The 20,935-nt window shown below is 40.3% G+C and overlaps 1 pseudogene; it reads left to right on the forward strand.

Moving 5' to 3' along the window:
- Positions 1 to 1,484: 1,484 nt before the first annotated feature.
- LOC112622519 lies at positions 1,485 to 19,290 on the forward strand (annotated as a pseudogene).
- The last annotated feature ends 1,645 nt before the right edge of the window (positions 19,291 to 20,935 follow it).

Raw genomic sequence — 20,935 nt, forward strand, 5'->3', positions numbered from 1 at the left:
AGAGGGAGAGAGGCAGAGAGGTGTCACATACTTTTAAACAACCAAAAGTCACAATAATTCACTCACTCACTATCACAAAAGCAGCACCAAGGGGATGGTGCTGACCTGTTCATGGGAACTCTGTCCCCATGATCCAATCACCTCCCACCAGGCCCCTCCTCCAACACTGGGGGTTACAGTTTGACATGAAATTTAGTACAGTGGCTGGCTCCTAGAAATAACTCAATGAATTTGTTGTTTTGCTTCATTGTCATCATCAATATCATAGAAAAAGCAGGAGGGAGAAAAAAGAGATAAAAGGGGCTACAAATGCAAAGGATATCTAGAGGGCATTAAAGGATAGAATTTATAATAATTAGAAAATAGTAGGCCTGGCACCACAGCTCACACCTGTAATCCCAGCACTCTGGGAGGCTGTGGTAGGAGGATTTCTTGAGCTCAGGAGTTTGAGACAGCCTGGGAAACATGGCAATACCCTGTCTCTAACAAGAAAAAAACAAAAAATTAGCTGGACAAGGTGGTATATGCCCATCGTCCCAGCTACTCAGAAGGCTGAGGCAGGAGGCTTCCTTGAGCCCAGAAGGTTGAGGTTGCAGTCAGCTGTGATCACAACACTGTATCCCAGCCTGGGTGACAGAGTGAGACCCTGTCTCAAAATAATAATAATATTTATTATGTGATTTGGGGAGTCATCAAGAAGCACTTATTTTCATATAGCTTATTAAAGAAGGCAGAGAAAACATATTAACTTTTAGAAAAACTAATAACAATTAAAAGAGAGTTGGGCTGGCTGGGCATGGTAGCTCAGCTACCATGGATTACATATAATCCCAGCACTTTGGGAGGCTGAGGCAGGTGGATCACCTGAGGTCAGGAGTTTGAGACCAGCCTGACTAATATGATGAAACCCCATCTCGACTAAAAATACAAAAATTAGCTGGGCATGGTGGTGTGAACCTGTAATCCCAGCTACTCAAGAGGATGAGACAGGAGAATTGCTTGAACCCAGGAGGCAGATGTTGCAGTGAGCCAAGATCACACCACTGCACTCCAGTCTGGGCAACAGAGTAAGACTCCATTTCAAAAAAAAGCAGAGAGAGAGAGTTGGCCCATAAAGAAATGCACTCTAGTTATCTGGAAAATTCACATGAGGATACATGAGTCTACCTGTAAAAGCAATAGTTTGAAATTGTATGAATAATCAAAATTATTAATATATATGAGTAATGGGTCATGTTAAAACTTAGTCCCTAATCCTCCACGATCTACAGCAGTTTATATGGAAACTGTCTCCTCTAAAATCCACAGCCAGTTGTGGGGAGATTTTGCCATCCAATGTCGCGGGACCCTTCAAAAACTAAATGAATGAGGGAAATGAGTCACTCATTCAATTATTCATTGGAAGAATCAGCTGAGTACCCAAATGTGCCAGGCACTATGCTGAGCACTTTGGATAAAAACTCTTAAGACCTGGCTACGCCTTAATGCGGTACTCTTACTTGAACGGACAGAAATCTGGAAGGATCCGTCTGCTTAAAAGGTTAGGAATGATAAGCAAGATGGGAAATTACTTGAATATTCCAGATATGCATACTCAGGGGGAAGTTAGCCACAAAAGGAGGGATGGATACAGAGAGGTATGTAACTTTACACAATTATGACAAATTAGATGATTCAACAATAGAAACAGGAAATGGGAACTAACCCTTTACCCATCTCCTCAGTTACAGCCACATAAGACAGAAAGGAGGGTGAGTCACACTGAGCAGTCTTGGTAGCCCAGCCTGGATGAGGATGCATTGACTAAAAGATCAGAACATTCACAGAGCAAGAAGGAAGAAACATCACAGAACTGACACTCAACTGAGGAATGGCCAGGCATCAAAATAAGCAAATGGGATCTGGAAAAGTGAGTGAAACTGATAAAGTGGCCAAATGTAGAGACTTGTAGAGAAGCAAAATGTTTTAGAAATTGATTTATTGCTTTAACTCTTAAAGAAGAATTCTTTCTCTCCACCCTTCTACCCCAAGGTGTCAAAAACTAAACTGAAGTTTTGGAGCAGTTATCTTTGTATCATTACTCTTCAAATTATAATCATAGTCACAGTATTACACAGTGGGCATGTAAGTCAACCAGACCGTGGTCAAATGATGATGGAGGTGGTGAATATCAACTCCTTTCCCGACTGCACATCTGTGACACAGCCCTAAACGGGAAGACGGTGCAAGTGTTGCCAAGTGCTTTATCCACAATGTTTGGAATAGATTCTTGCCCTTACTATGTGCTAGAGAACCACTATATCACAACTCCTTTGTCCATGGAAGAAGCTGCATTCCCTTTGGCATATGTAATGACCATCAGTCAAGATTTTGATATTTTGAACAGCTTTTCCAAGCTATTTACATGCCTCAGAAACTCTACTGTATTCACATTGGAGTGCTTCTCAAATGCATTTATATCCTCACAGTCTGAGTATATTATTTATGGGGCAAATCCAGGCCTGCATGAGAGATCTTACAGCATCAGCTGTTCAGTGGAGATATGTCATTAACACTGGTGATCGCGATTTCCCCCTAAAAACCAACAGGGAGATAGTTCAGTATTTGAAAACAATGAATTGGACAAATATTACACCTAATTTAGTGTCTGTTCTGAATTCTACTGAAAGGATCAAATATACCCATAGAGAGTACAAAACCAGAGCACACGCTTTTGTCCTAAAGAAGCGTAAAAAGAAGAGCCCACCTCCACATCAACTCAAAATCCCCTTTGGCTCAACTTATGTTGCCCTTACAAGGGAATTTGTCCATTTTGCTCCTTATGATAAAATAGCCTTTGAGTTACTCCAGTGGTCTCAAGATACCTACAGTCCAGATGAACGTTTCTGGATTACACTCAACAATATTCCAGGTGAGTGTGGTTTCCTTTCTCATTTCTTTTTTGTTAATTTTTTTTTTTTTTTTTTTTTTTTTGAGATACAGTTTCCCTCCATTACCCAGGCTGGGATGCAGTGGAATGATCCCAGCTCACTGCAACCTCCGCCTCCTAGGTTCAAGCGATTCTCCTGCCTCACCCTTCCAAGTAGCTGGCATTACAAGCATGTGCCATCACACCAGGCTAATTTTTGCAATTTTAGTAGATATGGGGTTTCATCACTTTGGCCAGGCTGGTCTCAAACTCCTGGGCTCAAGCAATCCACCCACCTCGGCCTCCTAAAGTGCTGGCATGACAGGCATGAGCCACCGCACCCAACCAATTTTTATTTTTCAGTCAAAGTGATGTATAATTATGATTTTAAAATCATATTATTAAAAGCCTTCTTATAACAAAGATTTATAGCCTTATGCCCTGCTTCTCCCCATGTGCAGTCACAATTCACAAAAAAAACTATCGGATTTTAGCTGTTCCTCCTATCAGTGACTACTATGTAAAGAACATGCTTACACTGCCATTTCTTGACACATTAATTTTAACATTAGGTAGCAATACCCTGTTATAGTGATTAAGAATGTTTATATCCTCTACCCACAAACTTCCCTTCACTTATCTCTTTTAATATTCAACTCTTCTTTTTGTTGTTGTTTTTTGAGGCAGAGTCTCATTTTGTCACCCAGGCTGGAGTGCAGTGGTGTGATCTCTGCTCACTGCAACCTCTGTCTCCCAGGCTCAAGCCATTCTCGTGCCTCAGCCTCCTGAGTAACTGGGACTGCAGGCATGTGCTACCATGGCTGGCTGATTTTTGTACTTTTAGTAGAGATAGGGTTTCTATATCATGCAGGCTGAGCTCAAACTCCTGGGCTCAAGTCATCCACCCGCTTCAGCCTCACGAAGGGCTGGGATTATAGGTGTGAGCCACTGCACCCAGGGATGTTCAACTTCTTATGCCCTCCCAATCTGGCTTCTTGTGCCCTCCCAATCTGGACATTGTCTCTATGGGCCTGTTGTCAGCATTTATCTTACCTGGGAACTCTCTTCCTTGTTATGATGTTGAATTTTATATTCCATAGAATCTACATTATCTATCTTTTATATCTATCTTTATTATCAATCTTGAAATATTTAAGAATTAAATAATATGAACTCACACATGTGCTTCAAAATAATCTGAGGGTAGATGGGGAAGTGAATCATGATTAGTTTATAATTATTGATACTGGATGATGGGTATGTCAGAGTTAATTATTGATCTACAATTTTCGTGTGTTTAAAATTTTCTATAGCAAGAAGAATTTAAAACCTTAATAGCTGTTTCTTTTTTGAAGTTATTATAAATAGGACAGTAATTTCTGTTATGTTCTTCTGATTATTTTACTTATAGCTTATTGATTTTTGTATACTATTTTTAAATTCAGCCATATTGCTAAATTCTCTTATCCTTTTTTTTTTTCTTCTTTTGAGACGGAGTCTCGCTCTGTCGACCAGGCTGGAGTGCAATGGTACGATCTCGGCTCACTGCAACCTCCGCCTCCCAGGTTCAAGTGATTCTCTTGCCTCAGCCTCCCGAGTAGTTGTGATTACAGGCACCCACCACCACACCCAGGTAATTTTTGTATTTTTAGTAGAGACGAGATTTCACCATGTTGGTCAGGCTGATCTCGAACTCCTGACCTCAGGTGATCTGCCCACCTTGGTCTCCCAGACTGCTGGGATTATAGGTGTGAGCCTGTCCTATCTTATCCTTTTTAGCAGTTTTCTAGTTGATTCTCTTGAATTTCCCATGTATTCAATTATATAATGTGCAAATAAATGACAAATTAACCTAACTTCCAAAGGCAAGGTTCATTTGTTTATCTAATTTGTTAACAACTACTTTCAGAATAATAGTACTGATAATGGTAATTCTCTTATACTTAACTGTAATAAGAAACTTTCTAGATGTGTGTTTGGTGAGTGCATACTTGTTTGTTGGGAATGGGAAGGGAGCCTTTAGCATCTTTCCCTACTTTTTCCAAAGCAATTGTCTCTTTCGAGTTTTCAGCCCTTCTAGAGTTGGTTTTTGATGAATTATATTGCCCTGGAAAATTATTCATTTCATCTAGATTTTCAAATTCATTTGCAGAGTTGAACATATGCATCTCTTATAAATCTTTTAAATTCTTTATATGTCTACCGTTAATTTCCTACTTATCAATTCCTACTTTGTGTAACTGTGATTTTTCTCTTTTTCTTTAAAAAATTAGCTCAGCTAACAGTTTCTTGCTGTTTGTTTTGATTCAAAGATCCAGCACTTGGATTTCACTTATTGGTTCTGCCATTTTTTTCTTTGCAAAGTATTAATTTCTAGTTATTATTAATTCTTCATTTTGCTTTTATGAACTTTGGTATTCTTTTTCTAACTTTTGGTGGTAGATGTTTATTTCTTTTTCTTTTATTCTTATTAATTATTTAAAGCTACAATTTTCTTCTGGTCACTGCATTAGGTATGAGATTCTCATAAGTTCTAAGTAGGCTTTTCATTACTATTTTCTACATATCATACAATTTTAATTTCAGCTTCCTCTTTGACCAAGGAGTTGTGTGAGAAAAAAAGTTGGTTTTTTTTGTTTTGTTTTTCGGTTTTTGGTTTTTTTGAGATAGAGTCTTGCTCTATCACCCAGGCTGGAGTATAATGGTGCGATATCAGCTCACTGCAAACTCCACCTCCCAGGTTCAAGCGATTTCCTGCCTCAGCCTCCCGAGTAGCTGGGATTAAAGGCGCCTGCCACCACGCCTAGCTAATTTTTGTATTTTTGATAGAGATGGGGTTTCACCGTGTTGACCAGCCTGGTCTCAAACTCCTGACCTCAGGTGATCTGCCTGCCTCAGCCTCCCAAAGTGCTGAGATTACAGGCATGACTCACTGAACCCAGCCAAAAAAAAAAAAAAAAAAAAGATTTTCTTAAAGTGTCAGATGGCATTTAAAAAATTTCTGGGGGGTGTGTGTGTGTTTAAATTAGTATTTCATTTTTCTCTTTTATTCTATTTGATCACATAATGTTATCTGTATTATTTCTACTTTGGGAAAGTTGTTGCTCGGTGGCTGCATCTATGATCAGTTTTAGCAAATGTTTTATGGACACTTGAAAAAAATGTGTATTCTTGGTTTTCAAGGTATATAATTCTACATATATTCATATAAATTAATATGCCTTATTTAGTATGTTTTAGGTATTATAACTTTTTGTAATCTGTTTATTGGCTCTGTCAATGCTTAACTGAAGGGAAGTTAAGCCTACTTGAACTTTGTTTCTCTTCCTCTTGCAGTGTCCTTCTCCTGGGTGGTGGTGGTTGTTATTTTGAAACAGAGTCTCACTCTGTCACTCAGGCTGGAGAGTGCAGTAGCGCAATCTAGACTCACCGCAACCCCCACCTCCTGGGTTCAAGCAATTCTTCTTCCTCAGCCTCGAGTAGCTGGGATACAGGAGCCCACCACCATGCTCAGCTAATTTTAGTAGAGACAGGGTTTTGCCATGTTGGCCAGGCTGGTCTCAAACTGCTGATCTCAGGTGATCCACCCACCTCAGCCTCCCAAAGTGCTGGGATTACAGGCATGACCACCACACCTGGCCCTTCTCCTGCCTTTCTAACAACAATTGTGAGCTGGCAAAGAAGAAATATTTACAATTTAGAGGATCCAGATCCATGATCACAAAGAAGGATACATTTACAGCTGAAAGGCAACAAGCTAGTAACTGGCACAGTCCACCCCTTTGGCTATTGTTTCCATTTGTATCCTACAGGAATTTGGACTTCCATATAACAACAAAACAACTCTCTTTCCACCACACCTCTACTCTTTGTGCAAGTGGGGAAGTTCTCATACTTTCTCTAAAACTAGGAGACACTCAGTCTAGAAAGTCATCATATCCATCGCTGGCTATATGAATTAATTACTCCTCCAATGCAGTCACAGTCCAACAGAATATTCTGTTACCTAAAGAATAAATGATAGAGTTAACCTCCCACAACCAGTATATAAAATAACAATGGGAAGAAGGAAAATTAGAAATGGTTAGCATATATAAATATATACAAGCAAAATGAAAATATGCAAAGCTACTATAGTCTTCACTTTTATAATTGGTCACAAGATCAATTATAAAATCATATCTATGACTTTCTTCTTCTACTTCCCATTCCAGATTTCCCTTGCCTCAGCCAGACCTCAGCTGGTCAAGTTTCTTTACCTGGTGGGGTGACCTAAATCATCTTTGCTGAAGTGTATGAGTCTGCGAGAGTCTTGCCTCTTTTTGGTTGCTGTAGTTTTCCATTAACCTTTACTATTGGCCAGGCATGGTGGCTCACACCTGTAATCCCAGCACTTTGGGAGGCTGAGGCAGGCGAATCAGGAGGTCAGGAGTTTGCGACCAGCCTGATCAACATGGTGAAACTTTGTCTCTACTAAAAATACAAAAATTAGCCACGCATGGTAGCACGCCTGTAAACTCAGGAGGCTGAGGCAGGAGAATCGCGTGAACCTGGGAGGCGGAGGTTACAGTGAGCCAAGATTGCACCACCGCACTCCAGCCTGGGTGACAGAGCTAGACTCCATCTCAAAAAAAAAAAAAAAAAAAAACAAAAAACCTCTTTACTATTAAGCATGGAAGTACTAAGAGATCCTCCTGCCAGAGAATTCCATAGCCCCTTTGCCTCCGCTGAGTATGCATTTTCCTCTTGAAGATTTGGATCAATCACTCCAGCCAGTCGAGTGAAACTTATTTCTTCTCCCTGTTGGTTAAGTGGTGTGAGCAGTTCAGAATGGCCAAGTGGCAACATCATCTTTGCATTCGATGGCTCCACTGTTGTGCCTCCTGGTGACCACACTTCCCTCCTTGGAAACTAAGATCTTCAGATCAGCAGAGCCCAAAGGTATAAGAATAGGAAGCAAAATTCTGTGCATGGGTTTTTATGAGCCATTCCTACTTTCAGTCCTTCATTCCCAGACCCTTGTGTTCTAGTTATAGAGAAGATAGCACCATAGGAGTGGTCTCTGGTTCAAAACACGTACTGTATCCTTAGACAAAGTATATATGGCACCCAAGGACAGTGGTGAAGGAAAATCCTCCAATAAGCAGTACTTCAAGTCATACATTTGGTAGTCTACTTTGGAAAGAGAAAGATCTATTCTTTCAGGGAGTTGTCTCCCAACTGGTTCTAGAACTGAGCCTTCAGTAAGCGATTACAGATTTCAACAAGGCCAGACACTTCCAGTTGATGAGATATGTGTTGAGAATTGTTAATTCTATGGACATGAGCCAACTGACATGCTTTCTTTGTATCAAATGAGTTCCTTGATAAGAAGGATCAGAATGAGCTTTCTTAACATTGTACAGAGTGACTTGATCACAAATAAGTCATTTTCTGAGGCCGAGCACGATGGCTCAAGCCTGTAATCCCAGCACTTTGGGAGGCTGAGGCAGGTGGATCACCTGAGGTCAGGAGTTCGAGACCAGGCTAGCCTGGTCAACATGGTGAAACCCTGTCTCTACTAAAAATACGAAAATTAGCCAGGCATGGTGGTGGGAGCCTGTAATCCCAGCTACTCAGGAGACTGAGGCAGGAGAATCTCTTGAACCCAGGAGGTGAAGGTTGCAGTGAACTGAGATCTCACCACTGCACTCCATCCTGGGTGATAGAGCAAGACTCTGTCTCAAGAAAAGAAAACAAAAAAACAAGTTATTCTGTTAGTCCATGGATAGTGGTGCTAGCAGGACGACTGTGGGTAGGGAAGTCACACCCACATTTAGAATGTGTGTCTATGCTAGTGAAAACAAATCTCCATTCCTTCGATGATGAATGAGGGCCAGCATAATGAACCTGCCACCTGATAGCTGACTGGTCCCCTTAGAAAACTGCCATTTCAGTGCTCAGTGTTGGTCTCTGCTGTTAGCAGATTAGGCACTCAGTAGCACTGGCCAGGTCAGCCTTGGTAATAGAAAGTCCATACTATCAAGCTCATACATAGCTTCCATCTCTGCCACCATAGCCACTTTGTTCATGGGCCCATTGAGGAAGCACTGGGTTTTCTGGAGGAATGTGGCTGGCTGATATACACAGAGTGTGTCATTTGTTTCACCTGATAATCAAAAGCTTTCTCTTCTTTCTCTGTAGTGTGTGCTGTCTGGTGAGAATTCACATGGGACACAAATATCTTCATTGTTTGTGCTTATTCTTCCCCAGGTCTCCTGTTCACCAATCTTTCAATCCTGTTTTTTCCAAGTCTAAACATTGAGACCAACTATGCAACTGCTCATGTAATGAGTATAGAGCCATGTGTCTGGCCAACTGTCTCTCCAAAGTAGACAGACTAGCAATGAACTACTCAAAGATCTAACTACTAGAGAATTTTCTTTTTTTTTCTTTTTCTTTTTTTTTTTTTGAGATGGAGTCTCACTCTGTGACCTTGGCTGGAGCCTAGTGTTGTGTTCTTGGCTCAGTGCAACCTCTGCCTCCCAGGTTCCAGCGATTCTTGTGTCTCTGCCTCCTTAGTAGCTGAGATCACAAGCATGTGCCACCACACCCAGTTAATTTTTGTATTTTTAGTAGAGACTGGGTTTCGCCATGTTGGCCAGGCTGGTCTCGAACTCCTGGCCTCAAGTGATCTGCCTGCCTCAGCTTTCCAGGGTGCTGGGATTACAGGCTTGAGCCGCCGTGCCTGGCTTGAGAATTTTCTTTCTCCACTGTCCTTCAGTGTCACCCTGATGGGGTCTATAAAGCTGCAGCTGTCCACGTTAAACAGTACCGGTATATCATGCACACCAAGTACTTCGCCTTGGGACAGCTTTTCAAATCTTTGTTTCTATCACTAGCCCCATCTTCTCTCCTCATTTCCCAATACATATTTTTTTTCTGATGCAATTTATTTTTAATATTTTAATATAAAACTTCCAAACATATTTCAAAAATATAGTACAACAAACCTCCATAAGCCTATCAATCAACTTTCACAGTCATCCATATAATGCCATACTTGTTTTGTTTATGGTTCTCCACATTTTTTAACTGCAATATTTTAAAGCAAATCCAAGCCACTATGTCATTTCACCCCTAAATATTTTAGTGTGCATCTCAAAAGAAAAAAATAGACATTTATCACCCAACATAATGCTGATAACACCTATAACAAAATTAACAATAGCTCTTTAATATATAGATGCCCCTCAACTTACAATTGGGTTGCATCTTGATAAACCCATTGTAAGTTGAAAATATTTTAAGTCAAAACTGCATTTAATACACCTAACCTGCTGAATATATCATAACTAGCCCACCTTAAGCATATTCAGAACACTTACATTAGCCTACAGTTGGGCAAAATCATCTAACACAAAGTCTATTTTATAATAAAATGTTGAGTATGTCATGTAATTTATTGAATACTGTACTGGAGGTAAAAAATAGAATAGTTGCATGGCCACTCAAAGTATGGTTTCCACTGAATGTGGATTGCTTTTGCACCTCCTAAAATCTAAAAATCCTAAGTCAAACCATTGTAAGTCAGGAACCATCTGTAATTGAATAACCAATTTAAATTCTGATTTCTCGAGTTGTCTAAAAAATGTTATACAGTTGGTTTATTGAAATAAGGATCACTCACTGAATATGTTCATAATGTCTCTTAAATCTTTCTTTCCTTTCTTCTAGAATAGATCTTTTGCCTTGTAAAACATCCCACATTTGAGATGTGGCTGACTGCCTTCTTGTTTTAACTTGTTTCTCTATCCCATGTATCTTCCATAGACTGGAAATTAGATGTAAAACCTTGATTGAATTACGGTTTAATTGGCTAGGAGGGAAGACGACTGTGCTGAGAGCTTCATGCTGTGTGGGATCAGAATGCATATAATGTCTGTCTCACTTTTAGGTGACTACAATTAATAACTGGCTTCAGCAGATGCACTCTTTTCTCTCTGTTTTGTTTTTTTGAGGCAGGGTCTCATTCCGTCACCCCGGCTGGAGTGCAGTGGCAGGATCGCAGCCTCAACCTTCCCAGCTCAACTGATCCTCCCACTTCAGCCTCTCAACTAGCTGGGGCTACAGGTGCACACACCACCATGCTTGGCTAATTTTTTTACTTTTGTGAAGATGCGGTCTCACTATGTTGCCCAGGCTGGTCTTGAACTCTGGACCTCAAGTGATCCACCTTCCCTCAGCCTCTCAAAGTGTTGAGATTACAGGAATGAGCCACCATACCCAGTCCAGAGGCATTTCTTTCAACTGCTGCCTGAACAGGAGAACTCACGCACATTCTCAGCCTTCTCACCCTCCTCTATTCATCTGTCTTCATTCAAGGCAGAATCTTCTGAAACATCCTGCGTTCTTCCCTTTTCAATGACTCCCACATTCCTTTTAGTTTCTAAACCGGGAGCATTTCTTGGATCAGATCCTTCCTCTCCATTCATGCCACACTGCCCTGGCCAGGAAGAAGCCACTGAGATATTTGAGTAGGCTTAAAATAAACAGATCTAAAGACAGAGATTCATTTACCTGACTGTCCCAGGCAGAATTAATCCTTCTTCCCCTCTACTCCCTTATCACTTTTATTTCTCCTCTGTGACTGGATTTCTGACAGTTTATCTAATGTCTATTTCTCTTCATATCCAGGTTGGGAATCCTTTTAGAAAAGGGTCAGTCATATTCAGTGCCCTTAATTCCTTATACATGGTTGAATTAAATGTTCCCTATTGAGTACTGTATGTAGTACTCCCTTACAGGCAACAGTAAACATTTGAATAACAATATGAATAAGTAGTATATTTTCCAGTTCTTTTTATTAGTATATTAAATTATATTTAAATGTTTAAAATATTAAATTCAGTTTTGTGCTAGCAATCTTGTTTATAAGAAAAAATTTACAATCCAATATTTCACAGACTGGTAGCAGTGCTGGTCACAAGGCTTTGGGGCCATGTTTGTAGTAACTATTAACTACGAGATCCATGTGACTTCCATAGAATTTATGTTTATATTCCAAGAGAAATCAGAGTTACTCAGGATCAGCTGGATATGTACAAAAGAGTCACTTTTGAGGCTCACAATTGTTGTTAGATTAAAGGACTTGATTAGCTGGGCATGGATGTGTGTGCCTGTAGTCCCAGCTACTCAGGAGGCTGAGAAGGCAGGGATGGCTTCAGCCTGGGAGGCGGAGGTTGCGGTGAGCTGAGATTGTGCCACTGCACCCCAGCCTGGGTGATAGAGTGAGTCCTCATCTCACACACACACAAATAAACTTGAGATAATGATTTGGTTCCATGTATAGGTTGAGCACCCCAAATCCAAAATTCTGAAATCCAAAATGCTCCAAAACCTGAAATTTCTTGAGCACTAACATGATGTTCAAAGGAAATACTCGCTGGCACATTTAGGACTTCAGATTTTGGATTTGGGATGCTCAACCGGTAAGCATCACGCAAATATTCCAACATCTGAAAAAATCCAAAATATGAAACACTTCTGGTGCCAAGCATTACAGATTCAACCTGTAATATATCAGCAACATCAATAATTAACATTTATTGACTTCTTAGTATGTGCCAGGCACTGTGCTAAGTGCTTTCTAAAGACTGTCTCAGTTAATCATCCTGACTTTCCCAGAGATACAGGCCCTGTGATGATTTTTCCTTTTATAGAAGCAGACATTGTCACACAGCCAACACGTAGTGAAATGAAGATTCAAACCAAACTATTTGATATGAAGCAAGTACTTCTGGCCCCATCTCATGATGACATAGACAATTTTTCCATTTCCAAAACAACCTGACATTTCTTTTCTAGTGGAAGGACGTTATCATGTTAAAATAAACTTTTACAAACATCCCCCAAACCTGCCCATTGCCCCAATATGATTTAATCTAACCACTTCCTTCATCCCCTTGCAGGTTGCATAACTAACCATCACTTCCCCTTTTTCACACATTTTACTCCCTTGACCTTCCCCTTCTCCATTCATCTCTTCCTAGCTTCTTTTTCTTTGCCATTCATAATACTTACTGTCAATCTGTCTTTTTGCAAACATTGTTTTTGCCCCTTTGTCTTTTGGGTTGTACCCATCTGGAAATCCACAGTCTAACGAATTCAGATATCCATCATCTCTATGTTTAGACGGCTGAGTATTAGCACAGAAATTGCACAACCAAGCAGAATGTTATCTCTGTATGTTCTCAACCTACCGCTTCAACTGGGCCCTCAATTCCAGCCAGGCTCTTGCTATGACGATCTGATCATCACACATTTTCACTACCAGCAACAACTACTTCAGACTTTCTCCACTCTTCTCAAACTTCCAGCCTCCCCTACCAATCTCACTTTCTACAAATGGTCTTGCCTCCCAATTCACAGAGCAAATACAGACAAACAGAAGGTGCTATGATTATATTGTGTTCCCCAAAGTTCATGTGCTAGAAACCTAATCTCCAATGCAATAGTGTTGGGAGGTGGGGCCTAATAAAAGGTGATTAGGTCAGGAGGGCTCTGCCATCATGAGTGGATTAATGTCATTATCATGGACGTGGGTTAGTTATCTTGAGAGTGGGTTGGTTATAAAAGTGAGTTCCACCCTCTCTTGCCTTTCTGTGCTCCACCATGGGATGGTGCAGCATAAAGTTCCTCAGCAAATGCAACCCCTTGATCTCTGACTTCCCAGCTTCCAGAACTGTGAGCTTAATAAACCTCTGTTGTTTATCAATTACCATCTGTAGTATTCTGTTATAGCAACACAAAACAGAGAATACAGATGGAAACTCCCTCAGCTGTCTGAATTTGTATACATTCTTTCTTCTTGTAACAACAGAGAAAAATCCTTCCATTCAAGGTCAAAATATTTCTTTTTCTTTTTTTTTGAGAGAGGGTCTCGTTCTGTCACCCAGAGTGTCACCCAATACAGTAGTACAATCACAGCTCACTGCAACCTCTAACTCCTGAGCTCAAGCAATCCTCCCACCTCAGCTTCCTGAATAGCTAAGACTGCAAGTGTGCACCACCACGCTGTGATAGTGATTTTATTTTACATATATAGTGTGTGTGTAAAATAACTATATATATTATAATGCAAATATTATATCTAATACATATTATATATTTGTATATTATATAATATATAAATATTAAATGTATTATATATTTGTATTATATAATATTTATAATACAAATATTTTATACATGTATTTTTTTTTTCTTTTTTTTCCCCCCCTTTAGTAGAGACAGGGCCTCACTGTGTTGCCCAGGCTGGTCTTAAACTCCTGGTCTCAAGCAATTCTCCCACCTCGACCACCTAAAGTGTCAGAATTACAGACATGAGCCACTGAGCCTGGCCAAAATATTTCCTTATTTGCGCTCTGCATCTCCTCATTTATTCAGACTATTGAGGTCTAATTTAGATTGGTGGGGATAGGGTGAGACAATTGGGCCTCATTAAGGGAACGACAAAAAGAAATCTGAGGGGCAAATGGAACGTTGGACCAGAAGAAACAAGGGTGATGGGATTGGTTAAAAAAAATTTGTAGGCTAAAAAAAATAATCCTTTTTTTTTTTCTGGGAGGCGAAGTCTTGCTCAGATCCCCAGGCTGGAGTGCAATGGCACAATCTTGGCTCACTGCAACCTCTGCCTCTTGGGTTCAAGCGATTCTTCTGTCTCAGCCTCCCAAGTAGCTGTGACTACAGTCATGTGCCACTATGCTGGGCTAATTTTTGTATTTTTAGTACAAACGGGGTTTCACCGTGTCAGCCAGGCTGGTCTCAAACTCCTGACCTCAAGTGATCCACCCACCTCGGCCTCCCAAAGTGCTGGGATTACAGGTATGAGTCACTGCACCCGGTGAGAAAGAATCTATTTATGCACATCTTGAAATAAGCAAAACCTACCCATGTTCAAGGAAACTTCTTTCTCAGGAAACTTGTACAAATGATGATCCTTTCTCTTCTAAATCTTCATCCTATTCTATTCTAATGGCTTCTTTCTTTTTGCCTTTCGATATATTCAAGTCTCTTCCATCTTAATAAAAATAAAAGATAAATTAGTCTGCCTTAGGCCTTTATGTTCCTCAAGACACTTCATCTCCTCTCATCCAGCCACAGTTATGAAAGGAGTGGTCAACAGCTGCCATCTCCAATTCCTTCTATTCTTTGTATATGCCTTGCTCCTCAACCTACCTCATCTCCATTCTGTCACTCTTTCTCCCTTGACCTCTTCTTTCAAATAACCTCCAAAGGACATTAATGACCTCTGTGTCAATAAATCAACTGGTCACCCTTGAGCCACACCTGGTTCTCCTAATTCTCTGGCAGCTTCTTAGCTTCTTTTGTCAGTTCATTATCCTTTAATAAACCACAGATACGGACACTTATCAGAAAGTGGCCTAAAGCCCTATTCACTTATCATGCTTTGGTCTTCGTCTAAGTCAGGGGTCAGCAGAGTGTCTGTAAAAGGGCCACACGGTGAATATTTTAGGCTATGCAGACTACACTATCTCTAGGTCTCTGTCACAGCCACTAAACTTTCAAACCATCTCAGCTTGAAAGCTGCCAAATGAATGGGTGTGGCCATGTTCCAATAAAACTTGATTTATAGGCACAAAATTTGAATTTCATATAATTAACACATGTCAGAAAATATTATTATTCTTTTGATTTTTTCCCCTAACCATTCAAACATACAAAGACAATTCTTAGCTTGTGGGCTATACAGAAACATATGGCCAGCCCAAGGATCAGAGTTTATGCCTTGCTCTGGGTGTTCTTGTCACCCTTACAAGCTTAATTACTATCTACACACAATAATTCCAAATTTAAACCTGGAGCTCGAATATATTTTAAAAGTTCCAAACACACATGCCCAACTGGTTTCCCAACCTCTCCTCTTGGGTGTCTCACTGGGTCCTTAAAATAAGGATATCCCAGAATGACCCCAACTCCTCCCTCACTCCACAAATCCAAACAAGCACCAGGTTCTGCTGAGCCCACAGCCTGTCTATTTCTTGTAACCATTCTATTCTTACCATTCACTCCGCAGTCATTCCAAACCATGCCATCTTCATCATTTGCTCTATAGCAACTGCTTCCTGAATGGTCTCCTAATATCTCCCCGTCCCCTTGCAACCTATTGCAACCTAATATTTAAAAACACAGATGTGATAGGATTACTTTCCTGCTTCAAGCACTTTTGCCACTTTGCCAAAAAGTCTTTAACTCATTAAAGCCTGCAGGTTGCCACAGGGTCTGCCCAACTCTTGTCCCTCCCTCCTCACCTTGGGCCTCTCACCTCTTCTTTCTTTCCTTCCTTCCTTCCTTCCTTCTTTCCTTCCTTCTTTCCTTCCTCCTTCCTTCCTTCCTTCCCTCCTTCCTTCCTCCTCCTTCTTCTTCTTCTCTTCTTTCTTCTTTCTTTCTTTCTTTCTTTCTTTCTTTCTTTCTTTCTTTCTTTCTTTCTTTCTTTCTTTCTTTCTTTCTTTCTTTTCTTTCTTTCTTTCTCTCTCTCTCTCTTTCTTTCTTTCTTTCTTCCTTTCCTTTCTTTTTTTTCTTTCTCCTTCCTTCCTTAGTTTCTTTCTTTCTTTGTGGGGCAGCAGGGTGGACAGCTTCTTACTCTGTTGCTCAGGCTGGAATGCAGTAGTGCAATTACAGCTCACTGCAGCCTCAACCTCCTGAGCTCAAGCAATTCTCCTGCCTCAGCCTCCCGACTAGCTGGGACCACAGGTGTGTGCCACCATACCGGGCTAATTTTATTTTTATTTTTTGAAAAGACAGGGTCTCCCTATGTAGCTCAGAGTGGTCTTGAACTCCTGGTCTCAAGCAATCTTCCTGCCTTGACCCCCCAAAGTGCTGGGATTACAGGCATGAGACACCACACCCAGCTTGCACGTCCTCCCTTGTTACTCCAGCCTTCCTGGTACTATAATGGTCTATATATTTTAAGCCTTCTCTAAGAAATCCTTCCCTACCCTGAGACCATAAAAATATTCTCCCATATTTTCTATTAATGGTTTTTCTGGTTTTGATTTACCATTTTGATATATCTGAAAATTATTTGTGGGGGCAGCAAAAGCAATACATCTAATATTATCTTTCTCCATTTGGATAGCTAATGTTTCCAGTACCATTTATTGAGTAGTGCTGATTTTTAGTGCCATTTCCTTCTCAGTCTAAGTTCCTTGGGTCAGTTTCTAAGCTATTATTTTCCATTAGTCCATTTTTCTAATAGCAATAGCATCATTTCAGTTATTATGCTCAAAATGTTCTTGGCTATTTTGGTCCTTGCACTTGCCAATTAGTACTAGGATTAGCTTGTAAGGTTCTGATAAGAATTTGGCTGTGATTTTTACTGGACGATGTCAATAAAAAGTTAGCAATCCCCTTCAGTGGATAATATCCAAAAGCCATAAGGAAAATGAGAACTACAAACTCTAACTTTATTGAAACTAGAAGAAATGGAAACTGTAAACCACGAAGTATGTGAAGGAGCTTCCAAAGCAGCAAAGATCACACAGTGTTGCATGTGGGAAGAAGCAGGCAGGGGATATTGATTTCCACAAATCTCAGAAAGAGCCAGCAAAGTTGATTTCTTCAAGGTGAGAGGACACTCTTAGAGGAACAAAAGCACAAGTCCTGGCTTCTTCTTATAGCAGTGCAATAACAATGTCTGAACTGACAGAAAGAATGTCTATGGACCTGGTTTGGTTCCAAAGAAGCAAAGGAGAAGAGGCTAAATGAGGAAACTCATGGATAACTTGGATGTATAACTACCTACCAAAAATCTACTGCAAACATGTTATTCCCTTTTTTTTTTTTTTTTTTTTTTTTTGAGATGGAGTCTCGCTCTGTTGCCCAGGCTGGAATGCAGTGGTGTGATCTTGGCTCACTGCAAGCTCCGCCTCCTGGGTTCATGCCATTCTCCTGTCTCAGCCTCCTGAGTAGCTGGGACTACAGGCACCCGCCACTGCACCCAGCTAATTTTTTTTTTTTTTTTTGTATTTTTAGTAGAGACGGGGTTTCACTGTGTTAGCCAGGATGGTCTTGATCTCCTGACCTTGTGATCCGCCCGTCTCGACCTCCCAAAGTGCTGGGATTACAGGCAAGAGCCACTGTGCCCGGCCCAAACATGTCATTCTTAAAGATGAAATATCAGAAGTATTTTATTTAAAGTAATAAGGATGACATTACCACTTTCATATTCAACATTTTAAAGGAAACTGTAGCCAGCTCGATAAGGCAAGAAAAAGAAAAAAGCTATAAGAGTTGAAAGAGAAAGACCTTTTCTGTCAAAAGTAGAAATTAGGGCAGGAAGAGAGAATACACCAGATTTATCTAATCTTTGCTTCTACTTTTTAGGCAATTCTTAGGCAATTTCTTCACAATTACCATGAGCATCAAAGTAATGTTATCAACAACTACTTACACTTAACTATGAGTTTAACTTATTTCTCTGCTTGCTATGTTTTCTTATATTCTGTTTATCTCTCTCTTAAATTAATATTTTATACAATTAGAGTACATCTTTGGGTGATTATTAATAAATGTTCTGAAAGTAGTGTACACTATTTGAGTTCTTATATTTGTTTTCACTCTTGAATGATAAATTTGTTGGGTACATAATTCTGAATTTAAGATAATCTCCCTTGGAACTTTGCTCTGATCACTCTTTGTATCAAATGTCACTAATGACTCTGTTACTAATTAGATCTCTTTCCTTTCTAGATAATCTATTCACTATATAATCTTTTAGGATCTTTTTTTTCTTTGACTTTGAAGACTTGAAATTTTATGAGAAAGTATCTAATGTGTGGATTTCTTTTAAAAATTAACTGCCTGGCACTCAATAGGTACTTTCCAAGCCAGGCTCAATGGCACATGCCTATAATACCAGCTGCTCAGGAGGCTGAGGTGGGAGGATAATTTGAGCCCAGAAGTTCAAGACCAGCCTGGGCAACACAGAAAGACTCCACCTCAAGTTAAAAGAAAAAAAAAAAAAAAAGGGCACTTTTAATCAGAAGATTCAAATTTTTCTTTAGCTATTGAAAATGGTTTTCTAAATTTTTTTGATAGGTCCTCTTACATTCAAATAGAGGTACTGGGCTTCAGAGGGTGGCAGTGAACTCTGGCTCCCACCAGAATAGACTCATCTTTCCACGTGGCCTTGAGTTTCAGCAACAATATCCAGTTAACAGCTTTGGGGGCAGCAACTGTAGCATCACAGCTGGCACTGCAGCATCACAGCTGGCACTGCAGCATCAAGGGGGGCCCTGGAGACTTTCCACCTGAAAGCAGCTTGTTGTGCTCATCAGAACAAGTGGGGATTCTGGAAGTGCTATTCCCACCTCAAATAGTAAAGCCAGACCCCACCATCTAGCCCACCAAGCTGCAGTATATAAAAACCAAAAAACAATACTTAAAATGTTCATTTATCTCAGGATGTGTATTAGTTTCATATGGCTGCTGTAAGAGATTACCAAAAACTCAGTGGCTGGTTTTGTTTGTTGTTTGTTTGTTTTTGAGATGGAGTCTCGCTCTTGTCACCCAGGCTGGAGTGCAATGGCATGATCTTGGCTCACTGAAACTTCCGCCTCCTGGGTTCAAGCCATTCTCCTGCCTTAGCCTCCAGAGTAGCTGGGATTACAGGTGCACGCCACCACACCTGACTAATTTTTTTTTTTTTTGTATTTTTAGTATTTTCTTTAGTAGAGTATTTTCTTTTAGTATTATCTTTAGTAGAGATGAGGTTCCACCATGTTGGCTAGGCTGGTCTCGAACTCCCGGCCTCAGGTGATCCATCCACCTTGGCCTCCCAAAGTGCTGGGATTACAGACATGAGCCACCGCACCCAGCCTTGAATGACTTATTTCTTTATGACCTTACATATAGGGATTTTGTAAGGGACCACAGGGTCAAGATTAGGATGAGACATGTGAAACACCTGGAGTATAAAACTCAAGAAGGTGTTCACATTCAGGATCAGCACTCACATAACCCTGAGAGTGAATGCCTCATCACTTGACCCTAGTCCTGGCCTGATACACAATAAACTTCACATAAATCGTTAATACAGAAACAGTGTTACTCTTACTCTAAGAGTGTGATGCAAGTTATTCAAATAGCAGATTCAGGCATCACATATCACCAATGAAGTGGGACTGTACAAGTACGTTTTAGGAAAACATGTGCTTTACCTTAAGTGATAGATGCCTTACATTGAAACATTCTAGACCCAAATATTGCTACGCCAAACATACACCTCTGCAGTCTAGGGTTAGTGTCAGCAAAGCACGCTATAACAAATTAAATTGTAAGTCTAATAATAATAATTTAAAAACAAGAAAAGCAATTGAAAACACCAACTCAGCACTACACTGATAACAAAGTACCCTATGGAGTTCCAATGAGATCCATTCATGTGTGTGTGCAATAGGAGCTTCACAAGATTGGCAAGCCAGACTTAGCAATGGTATATTGAATATAAACCCTGGTAATGCATTGATTTTAATTTTTGAATACAAAATTATACTTTCCTTTGCTATTTAGTAATTAGTTACTAAATAGTAAAAACTATTACTGTTAGTAATAGTAAATAGTAAAGACTCCTCCGTTGCCATAAAAATTAAAGTCTATTCAATTCCACATTATATCACCATAAGAAAAGAGGAATATGTGGATTGCTTTGCTGCCAAAAAGGATCTTCAAGGTATACTAGGCTGGGCATAGTGGCTCATGTCTGTAATCCCAGCACTTTGGGAGGCCGAGGAGGGTGGATCACCTGAGGTGAGGAGTTCAAGACCAGCCTGGCCAACATGGCAAAAACCCATCTCTACTAAAAAATACAAAAATTAGCTGGGCATGGTGGCAGACACCTATAATTCCAGCTACTCAGGAGGCTGAGGCAGGAGAATCACTGGGATCCAGGAGGCGGAGGTTGCATTGAGCCGAGATTGTGCCACTGCACTTCAGCCTGGGTGACAAGACGAAACTCTGTTAAAA

Source organism: Theropithecus gelada, chromosome 4 (genome assembly GCF_003255815.1).
Source record: "Theropithecus gelada isolate Dixy chromosome 4, Tgel_1.0, whole genome shotgun sequence".
Taxonomy (NCBI): Eukaryota; Metazoa; Chordata; class Mammalia; order Primates; family Cercopithecidae; genus Theropithecus; species Theropithecus gelada.